This window comes from Somniosus microcephalus, chromosome 3, assembly GCF_052327205.1.
Source record: "Somniosus microcephalus isolate GS21.2 chromosome 3, FLI_Smic_1.0, whole genome shotgun sequence".
NCBI lineage: Eukaryota > Metazoa > Chordata > Chondrichthyes > Squaliformes > Somniosidae > Somniosus > Somniosus microcephalus.
The window spans coordinates 364,573,043-364,585,415 of record NC_140989.1 but is presented as its reverse complement, the minus strand read 5'-3'; the positions used below and the strand labels follow the sequence as shown (position 1 = coordinate 364,585,415).

The window sequence follows — 12,373 nt, the reverse complement described above, 5'->3', positions numbered from 1 at the left end:
CTCCACTTTCCTGCACTATCCCCATATCCCTTGATTCCCTTAATATCCAAAAGTCTATCGATCTCTGAATTGAATATACTCAACGACTAAACCTCTACAGCCCTCTGGGGTAGAGAATTCCAAAGATTCACCACGCTCTGAGTGAAGAAACTTCTCCTCATCCCAGTCCTAAATGGCCGACCCCTAAATGGCCGACCCCTTATTCTGAGACTGTGACCCCTGGTTCTAGACTCCCCAATCAGAGGCAACACCCTCCCTGCATATCCTATAAGAATTTTGTATATTTCAATGAGATCACCTCTCATTCTTCTAAACTCTAGAGAATGTAGGCCTAGTCTACTCAATCTCTCCTCATAGAACAATCCCCCCATCCCAGGAACCAGTCTGGTGAACCTTCATTGCACTCCCTCTATGGCAAGTATATCCTTCCTTAGGTAAGGAGACCAAAACTGTACACAATACTCCAGGAGTGGTCTCACCAAGGCCCTATATAATTGCAGTAAGACGTCTTTATTCTTATACTCAAATCCTCTTGTAATAAAGGCCAACATATCATTTGCTTTCCTAATTGTTTGCTGTACCTGCATGTTAACTTTCAATGATTCGTGTACAAGGACACCCAGGTCCCTCTGAACACCAACATTTCCCAATCTCTCACCATTTATAAAATACTCTGATTTTCTATTTTTCCTACCAAAGTGGATAACTTCACATTTCTCCACATTATATTCCATTTGCCATGTTCTTGTCCACACACTTAGCCTGTCTATATCCCCTTGAAGTCTCTTTGCATCCTCCTCACAACTTATATTCCCACCCAGCTTTGTATCATCAGCAAACTTGGATATATTACATTTGGTCTCCTCATCCCAATCATTGATGTAGATTGTGAATAGCTGAGGCCCAAGCACTGATCCTTGCGGTACCCCACTATTTATAGCCTGCCAACCCGAAAATGACCTGTTTATCTGTTTTCTGTCCATTAACCAATCCTCAATCCATGCTAGTATATTACCCCCAATCCCATGAGCCCTAATTTTGTTTAATAACCTCTTGTGTGGCACCTTATTGAATGCCTTCTGAAAATCCAAATGCACCACATCCACTGGTTCCCCCTTATCTATTCTGCTAGTTACAACCTCAAAAAACATCTAGTCTGTCCAGCCCTGTCAGTATTTTATATTTTTGAATGAGATCCCCTCTCATTCTTCTAAACTCTAGTGAATACAGGCCTAGTCGACCCAATCTCCCCTCATACGACAGTCCTGCTATCCCAGGAATCAGTCTGGTGAACCTTTGCTGTTATCCCTCTATAGCAAGTATATCCTTTCTTAGGTAAGGAGACCAAAACTGCACACAGTACTCCAAGTGTGGTCTCACCAAGGCCCTGTATAACTGCAGTAAGACATCCTTGCTCCTGTACTCAAATCCTCTTGCAATGAACAAATCTCTCTAAGACTTGAGATTAGAAGAGATTTCTTTTCTACAGTGCAGCGGGTGTATGGGACAGATTTCAACAAATGCAGTTAATGCGCTGTCACTGGGAATAGAATTGAAGGTAAATTGAAGTGTTAAGCATTTACATGATGGTTTCTGTGCTACACTTCCGGAGAGAGTAAAAAGCATAAGATATTAAAGAGTTACTCTTGGAGGTCATTCCCGCCACCAACTCGCTGTTTGTATGTTTGCTTTCAGTGACTGGTGTACAAGGACATCCAGGTCCCTTTGTACATCAACATTTCCCAATCTATCACCATTTATATAATACTCTGCCTTTCTGTTTTTCCCACCGAAGTGGATAACTTCACATTTATCCACGTTATACTGCATCTGCCATGTATTTGCCCACTCACTCAACTTGTCCAAATCGCCTTGAAGCCTCTTTGCATCCTCCTCACAACTCACAATCCCACCTAGTTTCATGTCATCGGCAAACTTGGAAATATTACATTTGGTTCCCTCATCCAAATCATTGATATATATTGTGAATAGCTGGGGCCCAAGCACTGATCCCTGCGGTACCCCATTAGTCACCGCCTGCCACCCTGAAAAAGACCCATTTATTCCTACTCTCTGTTTCCTGTCTGTTAACCAATTTTCAATCCATACCAGTATATTACCCCCAATCCCATGTGCTTTAATTTTGCACACTAACCTCTTATGGGGGACTTTATCAAAGGCCTGCTGAAAATCCAAATACACCACATCCACTGGTTCTCCCTTATCTATTCTACCAGTTACATCCTCAAAAAACTCCAGTAGGTTTGTCAAACACGATTTCCCTTTCATAAATCCATGTTGACTTTGTCTAATCCCGCTGATATTTTCTAAGTGTCCTGTTATCACTTCCTTTATAAGAGACTCTAGCACTTTCCCTGCTACTGATGTTAGGCTAACCGGTCTGTAGTTCCCTGTTTTCTCTCTCACCTTTTTTAAATAGTGGGGTTATATTTGCCACCCTCCAATTTGCAGGAACTGTTCCATAATCTACAGAATTTTGGAAGATGACAACCAATGCATCCACTATTTCCATGGCTACCACTTTTAGTACTCTGGGATGCAGATTATCAGGCCTTGAGATTTATCGGCTTTCAGTCCCATTAATTTCTCCAGCACTATTTTCTTACTACAGGAAACTTTGTGCTATCCGGCACCCATGGGACCGAGCTGCTGCCGTTGCCTCAAAACTGCCGTACTCTCCAGAGTTAATGTTGAGAGATACGGAGATTCTTATCTCCGTATTTGACAACAAACACTGTTGCTTAGCAACAGCTTCTAAAAACTCGGGTGTGGCCTGCAAGCTCTGTAGCTGAAGCTGTTGCTATAGCTACAGACTTGCACAGCTTGACTGTTCAAAAAAAAAAAAAAATGGCTGCTGATTTTTGCCGGTGGCTCCAGATTGCCAGATAGCTCACCTCCGGATAGCACAAAGTTTCCTGTAACACTAATTTCCTTTAATTCCTCCTTCTCACTAGACCCTTGGTTCCTTGGCATTTCTGGGAAGTTATTTGTGTCCTCTTTCGTGTAGACAGAACCAAAGTATTTGTTTAATTGCTCTCCATTTCCTTGTTCCCCATTATAAATTCTCCCGTTTCTGACTAAGAGACCTACATTTGTCTTCACATCGACTCTATTTTCTCTCCACAGATGTTGCCTGGTCTGCTGAGTTTTTCCAGCATTTTCTGTTGTTATTTTGTCTTCACTAATCTTTTTCTTTTTACATACTTGTAGAAGCTTTTATAGTCTGCTTTTATGTTCCTTGCAAGTTTACTCTCATACTCTATTTTTCCCCTCTTAATCAATCTCTTTGTCCTTTTTTGCTCAACTCTAAACTGCTCCCAATCCTCAGGCTTGCTACTTTTTCTGGCAACTTTATATGACTCCTCTTTGGATCTAATACTATCCTTAATTTCTTTTGTTAGCCATGGTTGGGCCGCTTTTCCTTTTGTGTTTTTGTGCCAGAAAGGAATGTATAACTGTTGCAATTCATGCATTCGTTCCTTAAATGTTAGCCATTGCCTATCCACCGGCAAGCCTTTTAATGAAGCTCCCCAATCTATCATAGCCGACTCCCTCCTCATACCTTCGTAGGTTCCTTTGTTTAGATTTAAGACCCTAGTTTCGGATTGGACTACATCACTTTCCATCTTAATGAAGAATTCTATCATGTTATGGTCATTCTTCCCTAAAGGACCCCGCACAACAAGATTATTAATTAACCCCTTCTCATTGCCCAATACCCAATCTAGGATAGCCTGTTCCCTAGTTGGCTCCTCAATGTACTGGTCTAAAAAACCATCTCGTACACACTCCAGGAATTCATCCTCCACAGTATTATTGCTAATTTGGCTTGGCCAGTCTATATGTAGATTAAAGTCACCCGTTATTACTGTAGTAGCCTTGTTACATGCATCTCTAATTTCCTGTTTCATGCCGTCCCCTACATTACCACTACTGTTTGGAGGCTTATGGACAACTCCCACCAATGTTTTCTGCCCCTTGGTGCTTCTTAGCTCCACCCAGACTAATTCTACATCTTGATTTTCTGAGCCAATATCCTTTCTCACTATTGATCTGATTTCATCCTTTACTTACAACGCCACCCTACCTCCTTTTCCTTTTTGCCTGTCCTTCCTAAATACCGAATATCCTTGGATATTCAGCTCCCAGCCTTGGTCACCCTGCAGCCATGTCTCTGTAATTGCAATTATATCGTATCTGTTTTCATCTATTTGCACTGTTAATTCGTCTACCTTATTATGAGTGCTTCATGCATTCAGATACAGTGTCTTTAGATTTGTCTTTTTAACATTTTTAGACATCTTAACATTTTTTTTGTACTATGGCCCTATTTGTCTTATTACCATTTTTTCTTACCCGGACCCTATTTGTTAGTGCACTCCTTTGTTTGTACGCTCTGTCCCTTCCAGACACAATCTGGTTATCCTTACCCCAGTCACTTTCCTGCACTGCTTCCTTGTCTTTTCTTTTTAGCATTCTAGATTTCTCTCCACCAGGAACCCCCCCCCGCCTTATTTAGTTTAAAGCCCTATCTACCTCCCTAGTTATTCGATTCACTAGAACTCTGGTCCCAGCATGGTTCAGGTGTAGTCTGTCCCAACGGATCAGCTCTCTCTTTCCCCAGTACCGGTGCCAGTGCCCCCACGAATCGAAACCCACTTCTCCCACACCAATCTTTGAGCCACGCATTCATCTCCCTGATCCTATTGACCATATGCCAATTTGCTCGTGGCTCCGATAATAATCCAGAGATTATGACCTTGGTGGTTCTGCTTTTTAATTTAGTCCCTAGCTGCTCAAACTCCCTCAGCAGAACCTCTTTCTTAGTACTACCTATGTCATTGGTACCTACGTGGACCACGACAACTGGATCCTCCCGCTCCCACTCCAAGTTCCTCTCCAGCCCGGAGAAGATGTCCTTTATCCTGGCACCAGGTAGGCAACATAGCCTTCGGGACTCACGCTCCTGGCTGCAGAGAACAGTGTCTATCCCCCTAACTATACTGTCACCTACTACAACCACCTTCCTTTTTACTCCCCCCCACTTGAACGGCTTCCTGTACCACGGTACTGTGGTCAGTTTGCTCGTCTTCCCCACAGTCCCCGCACTTGTCCACAAGGGCTGCAAGAACCGCAAATCTATTGGACAAGTGCAGGGACTGAGGCTCCTGCAATGCTACCTCCTGGTCCCCGTACCTGCCTCACTTGCAGTCACACCCTCCTGTCCCTGACCACGTGTCAATTCTAAAGTATTTAAGGGGTGTGGCTGCCTCCTGGAGCAAAAGGTCCAGGTAACTTTCTCCCTCCCTGATGTCTCGCAGTGTCTGCAGTTCAGACGCCAGCTCCTCAACTCGGAGCCGAAGTTCCCCGAGCCGCAGACACTTACCGTAGATGTAGTCACCCTTGACAAAAATGTCCACAAGCTCCCACATATTGCAACAGCAACACATCGTCTGTTCTCCCATTTATTTATTTATTTAATTAATTAATTAGTTTAGTGTTAATCAAATTATTTACCTCGTTTAGTTTATTAAATTAATTAAATTAAGTTTAGTTTTTAAAATTTAGTTATATGTTAACTTAAAACTTAGCCCACAGTCACTACCAATCACTTACCTGCTTTACCTGTGACATCACACTGTAGTTTCCTCTTGTAGTTGCAGGTCTGCTGCTGCTTTTATCCCCACTCTCGGGCCTCGGTCTGTTTGTACTCAGGTCTGCCGCCGCTCTGCGGGAGAAGTTAGGAAAAGCAAGCACCTCCTGCCCCCACTTCACCGAACTGCCACACTTACCAAACTTCCAAGTTGTTCACTCTGTTCCAGCTGCACTCCATCTCAAAGGCAATTGGGGATGGTCAATAAATACTGGCCTTGCTAGGGCCGCCCACATCCTTTAAATGAATTTTTTTTTTTAAAGATCTTGCTGCATACATTTTATTTCCACATAGCGCCCTAGTTCTTTTGCCTATCACCTTAAATATGTGTCCTCTGGGTACCGACCCTTCTGCCACTGGAAACTGTTTCTCTTTATTTACTCTATCAACACCTTTAATGATTTTGAACACCTCTATCAAATCTCTTAATCTCCTCTGATCTTGGGAGAGCAACCGGTGTTTCTCCACATAACTGAATTCCCTGATCACTGCTACCATTCTAGTAAATCTCTTCTGCTCCCTCTCTTACGTCTTGACATCCTTCCTAAAGTGTGATATCCAGAATTGAACACAATGGCCCAGAAATTCGGGTCGGGGGCTTCCCGCGGGTGCAAGCTCCCGACTTGCATTTACCTAGCGCGCCGGCCGTTGAGCTGCAGGCCCCCATGGGATTCCGATCCTGGGCCTGCTCCAGCTGCCGGCGCGCAGTGCTTGCGTATCCCAGGGGCGCAGTTAGTTCGATGCGTCCCCTGGGATCACGTGGGCCATGGAGAGCCAATCGGAGCAGGGAATGCTCCATTCATAAGTCTGACAGGAACTGCTGTCAAACTTAGAAATATTACGGGCCCCTTCTTCGTACAAAACATCACTAAATCTTCAAATAATTTTTTTTTTAAATCACATTTTTTAAATAAACTATAAATTAAATGAAATAACTATTTTAAACAATAATTTAAATTTTTGAAAAAAATAATTTTATTTTCTAACGGGGCTAAAAATAAACTTACCTTGCTTTAAAGTATTTAAAAATAATAAACCTGTGGAAAAAAATGTTTTAATTTTAATTAATTCACCACTTACCTTGTAAAAAGCAGACCTTACGCCTGCTTTTTACATTTCTAACTTCTGCAGACTTACCCTCCCGGGAAAACCTGTAAAAGAAAAACGAAGTTCGATGCGCATGCGCTGCCTCCCCCGTGCACGCGTTCGACCTCTGAACCCCTGCTTTCAGGGGAACGGAAGTGCCAGTTTCCCGCGCATGTGCAGTGCATGCAGGAAACTGGCACTTCCATTGGGCTTACGGGTGAGTACCCCGTGCGTACTCACCCGTGGAGACCCGAATTTCTGGGCCAATACTCCAGCTGAGGCCTAACCAGTGTTTTATAAATATTTGGCATAACTTCGTAACTTTGGTACTCTATGCGTCTATTAATAAAAGAAAGAAAGACTTGCATTTATATAGCACCTTTCATGACTTCAGGATGTTCCAAAGTGCTTTACAGCCAATGAAGTACTTTTGAAGTGTAGTCACTGTTGTAATATAGTATATGTAGCAGCTAATTGTGCACAGCAAGCTCCCACAAACAGCTGTGTGATAATGACCAGATAATTTGTTTTTGTTATGTTTATTGAAGGATAAATATTATCCAGGACCCCCCGGGACAACTCCCTTGCTCTTCAAAATAGTTCCTTGAGATCTTTTACGTCTATGGGGGAGAGCAGACGGGCCTCGGTATAACATCTCATTCGAAAGACGGCACCTCCGACAGTGCAGCATTCCCTCAGCACTGCGCTGGACTGTCAGCCTAGATATTTGTGCTGAGATCTCTGGAGTGGAACTGGAATCTACAACCTTCTGACTCAGACGGGAGTGCTACCCACTGAACAACAGCTGACACTATCCTCAATGTTCACTACATTTCCGAGTTTTGTGTCATCTGCAAACTTTGAAAGAGAATGTTTTCTGGTAGTGATGCCATCGCGTATGCATGTGGCTATACTCTCTCTAGGGATATTACGATGGGACTTTGCGCAGAATATAGAAAGCCACAGCGCGACCAGTTTATAGGAGGAATGGCTACACTATCCACAAGTAAAATCCAGGCTGCAAACTAAACTTGCACCAAGTCATGTTCACACATCGCCCCTGTGCTTGCTGACTTACATTGGCCCCCGAACCGGCAAAGCCTCGATTTATAAAATTTTCAACCTTGTTTTCAAGTCCCTCCATGGCCTCGCTCCTCTCTATCTCTGTAACCTCCTCCAGCCATATAACCCTCGAAGATCTCTGCGTTTCTTCAACTCAGGTGTCCTACACAGCCCTGATTTGCATCGCTCCACCATTGGCTGCCGTGCCTTCAGCTGCCTAGGCCCGAAGCTCTGGAATTTCCTTTCTAAACCTCTCTTCCTCTCTTTCCACCTTTAAGAAGCTCCTTAATACCGAACTCTGCCACCAAGCATTTGGCCGCCTGTTTTAATATCTGCTTATGTAACTTGCTGTCCAATTTTCTTTGATAATGCTCCTGTGAAGCACCCTGGGATACTTTACTACTTACAGACACTATATAAATGCAAGTTGTTCTTGTAAAAGAAGCTAAAAAATGGCATTCTTGATTGTGTCTATTTAAATCATCCCAAAGTGCGTCACACAATAAGTTTCTTTGAAATGCAATAACAGTTATGTAATTGGCTTGAAATCATGCTGTGGAGTGTTAGCGGATGAACGCTTAATTCAATCAAATGAACAGCCTTGCGCTATTTTAACGGCGTCATTAACCTATTCAATTATTTGTACTCTATCCCACGGTGTAATTTCAAGGTCAATACTCTCATTGACTTTGCCAACTTTAGTAATGTAAAAGATTTAAAAAGTTGACATTTCTTCATTTTCGAGGTTCTGTGATCTCAATGAAGGATCAGTGGTCAGACTTTTTCTAAAGTTAGTTTCTATCGGATTGCAGTGGTTTTCTTAATCCATTTCAACAATCCACCTTTTTACCTTTCTTTTCTTCAGCCCACCTAACCTTGTCTTTTAATGCAAGTACAAGTTTAATGTATTGTAAGTAGTGATGCTGAAGATTTTCAGCATTGTGTCTAGAACTGTGCATTGACCCAAACTTAGCTCCTGTCTGTGTAACTCTCTTTGTTTTTTATGGCAGGATGGGAAGATATACCATGAGGTCTGGTATGACGATCCCGAGAGCATTTCAATAAAGGCATCCATCTTGAAGAAATTAAAACTCCGTGGCATAGGAATATGGCGGGCAGATCACCTAAACTACAGTGATGATCCTGTAGCAGCGATGCAAACTGAAGAAATGTGGAATGCTTTGTGCCCTTTCTGAGCAAAATGGCGAGCTTGAACCATTTAATCTTCTCATAATGTGATCATTTAGTTTTGTAAACTCAGCAAAAAGTGAGCTAGCTTCCAACATTAGAAACTAAACCAACGAAGATCTAGGAAACAGATTTCACCTTTTATCTAACTAATGAATTTCTATTCAGTGAAAAGCAAATGTACTAATGCGATTTACACTACAAGATCTGGTTACTTCAGGCAATTTAAGTTATTTACAAAATTTACCAAACCGATATTAACTATCATAATGCTTAATGAAAGTGCAGATGAAAACTTCTCGTCACTAAATACTTACAATTCAGGGAACAACTCAGCTTTCCCACTGGATAATAATCCACTTCTGACATGCAAATGGGTGCTGTCCATTTTATGCACATCGTCATTCTTGATGGTCCTTTTTTATGATTTTATTTTGCCTCAGGTTATCATTTTGAAACTAGATAACTTTTTAATTTTCCGTTTCCTACTTTAGCGGGTGTGAATGGGCCAGCAAATAGTGTCCTGTTTACTGCTCTTTTTTTAAATTGTAATCTAGATTTGTTACAGCACAGAAGGAGGCCATTCGGTCCATCGAGCCCATGCTGGCTCTCTGCAAGAGCACTTCAGCTAGTCCCACTCCCTCGTCCTTTCCCCGTAGCAGTTCAATTTTTTTCCCCTTCAGCTACTTATCCAATTCCCTTTTCAAAGCCGTGGTTGAATCTGCCTCCACCACCCTCTTGGGTAATGCATTCCAGATCCTCACCAGTCGCTGCGTAAAAGAGTTTCTCCTCATGTCACCTTTGGTTCTCCTGCCAATCACCTTAAATCTGTGTTCTCCGGTTCTCGACCCTTCCGTCAATGGGAACAGTTCCTCGCTATCTACTCTGTCCAGACCCCTCATGATTTTGAAAAACTCTATCAAATCTCCTCTCAACCTTCTCTGCTCCAAGGAGAACAACCACAGCTTCTCCAGTCTATCCACGAAACTGAATTCCCTCAGCCCTGGAACTACTCTTGTCAATCTTTTCTGTACCCCGTCTTTCCTAAAGTGTGGTGCCCAGAATTGAACACAATACTGCAGTTGAGGTCGGACCAGTGTTTTATAAAGCTTTTTCATAACTTCCTTGCTTTTGTATTCTACGCCTCTATTTATGAAGCCCAGGATCCTTTTTTAACCGCTTTCTCAACCATATTACAAAACACTGCAACTATTTGTCTTTTTAATCCTCCTGGCTGCTTTACAATTGTCTATTCCTGAAAGGCAATTTGAATTTTTACATGAATATGTATTTCACAAATAAAATGCTGTTTTCAAAGTTCAGTGTTTTGGTTGTGTTGCTCCAGGAAAGTGGGAATTGAGTAAATATAAATATATGGGGATGGACTTAAAAAGAGCAGCTAACATAAAACCTAAAGTCTTTTATATTTGTGGATAGGAGACTGGATAGGCACTTGAGGGAAATAAACTTGCAGGGCTACGGGGATAGAGCGGGGGAATGGGCCTGACTGGATTGCTCTACAGAGAGCCGGTATGGCCTCTTTACAATCTATATTAACGATTTGGAGGAAGGGACCGAGTGCAACATATCCAAGTTTGCCGACGATACAAAGATGGGAGGGAAAGCAGTGAGTGAGGAGGACATAAAAAACCTGCAAAAGGACATAGACAGGCTAAGTGAGTGGGCAGAGATTTGGCAGATGCAATATAATGTTGGAAAGTGTGAGGTTATGCACTTTGGCAGAAAAAATCAAAGAGCAAGTTATTATCTAAATGGCGAGAAACTGCAAAGTGCTACAGTACAAAGGGATCTGGGGGTCCTGGTGCATGAAACACAAAAAGTTAGTACGCAGGTGCAGCAGGTGATCAGGAAGGCCAATGGAATCTTGGCTTTTATTGCGAGGGGGATGGAGTATAAAAACAGGGAAGTCTTGCTGCAGTTATACAGGGTATTGGTGAGGCCACACCTGGAATACTGCGTGCAGTTTTGGTTTCCATATTTAAGAAAAGATATACTTGCTCTCGAGGCGGTTCAGAGAAGGTTCACTCGGTTGATTCCGGAGATGAGGGGGTTGACGTATGAGGAAAGGTTGAGTAGGTTGGGACTCTACTCATTGGAGTTCAGAAGAATGAGAGGCGATCTTATCAAAACATATAAGATTGTGAGGGGGCTTGATCGGGTGGATGCGGTGAGGATGTTTCCACTGATGGGTGAGACTAGAACTAGGGGGCATAATCTAAGAATAAGGGGCTGCCCTTTCAAAACTGAGATGAGGAGAAACTTCTTCACTCAGAGGGTAGTAAACCTATGGAATTTGCTACCTCAGAGAGCTGCGGAAGCTGCAACATTAAATAAATTTAAAATGGAGATAGACAGTTTCCTAGCAGATAAGGGAATTAGGGGTTACGGGGACAGGGCAGGGAAGTGGACGTGAGTCTAGATTCGGATCAACCATGATCCTATTGAATGGCGGAGCAGGCCCGAGGGGCCGTATGGCCTACTCCTGCTCCTACTTCTTATGTTCTTATTATGTTCTTCTGTGTTGTTATGACTCTGACTCTATAAACATATAAATAGTAAAAAGGTAGTCAAAGGAAGGGTGAGGCCGATTAGAGACCAAATAGGAGGTCTTCTTGTGGAGGTAGAGTGCATGGCTGAGATACTAAATGAGTCCATTTCATCTGCGTTCACGAGAGAAAATTGATTGGAAGGAAGTAAGGGTGGAAATTGCGGAGGCTCTTCCCACAATCTTCCACTCCTTCTTAGATATTGGGGCGGTGCCAGTGGACTGGAGGATTGGAAATTTTAAGCCTTATTCAAAAAAGGTGAACGGGATGAACCCGGCAATTACAGGCCAGTAAGCTTAATGTCGCTGGTGGGAAAAACTTTAGAGACAGTAATCCAGGAAAAAATTAATTGCCATTTGCAAAATTTTGCCCTAATAAATGAATGTCAGCATGGATTTGTTAAAGGCAAATCGTGTTTGACGAATTTGATTGTGTTCTTTGCTGAAGTAACGGAGAAGGTTGATGAGGGTAGTGCGGTTGATGTGTGTCTGCACTTTCAAAAGCATTGGACAAAATACTGCATAATAGACTTGTAAGCAAAATTAAAGGAGATTAAAGAGCCAGTGCAGTGTGGATGAAAAATGGCTAAGAGATAGAAAGCAGAGAGCAGTGATGATTGCTGGTTTTTTAGACCGAAGGGAGGTATACACAGGGGTCAGTATGAGTACAACTGCTTTTTTTGATATATATTAATGACCTGGACTTGGGTATACAGGGCATAATTTTCCAAGTTTGCAGTTGACACAAGACTCGGAAATGTAGTAAACAATGAGTAGAATAGAAACAGACTTCAGGA

The 12,373-nt window shown here is 42.5% G+C and overlaps 1 pseudogene across 1 annotated transcript in view; it reads left to right on the top strand.

Moving 5' to 3' along the window:
* The window catches only part of LOC147122394 (di-N-acetylchitobiase-like), a 66,873-nt pseudogene extending 56,549 nt beyond the window's left edge, over positions 1–10,324 (top strand). Inside the window, exon 8 of the transcript XR_015075710.1 lies at positions 8,833–10,324. The product of XR_015075710.1 is annotated as a di-N-acetylchitobiase-like (transcript). The remainder of the gene's footprint in view (positions 1–8,832) is intronic.
* Positions 10,325–12,373: the final 2,049 nt, after the last annotated feature.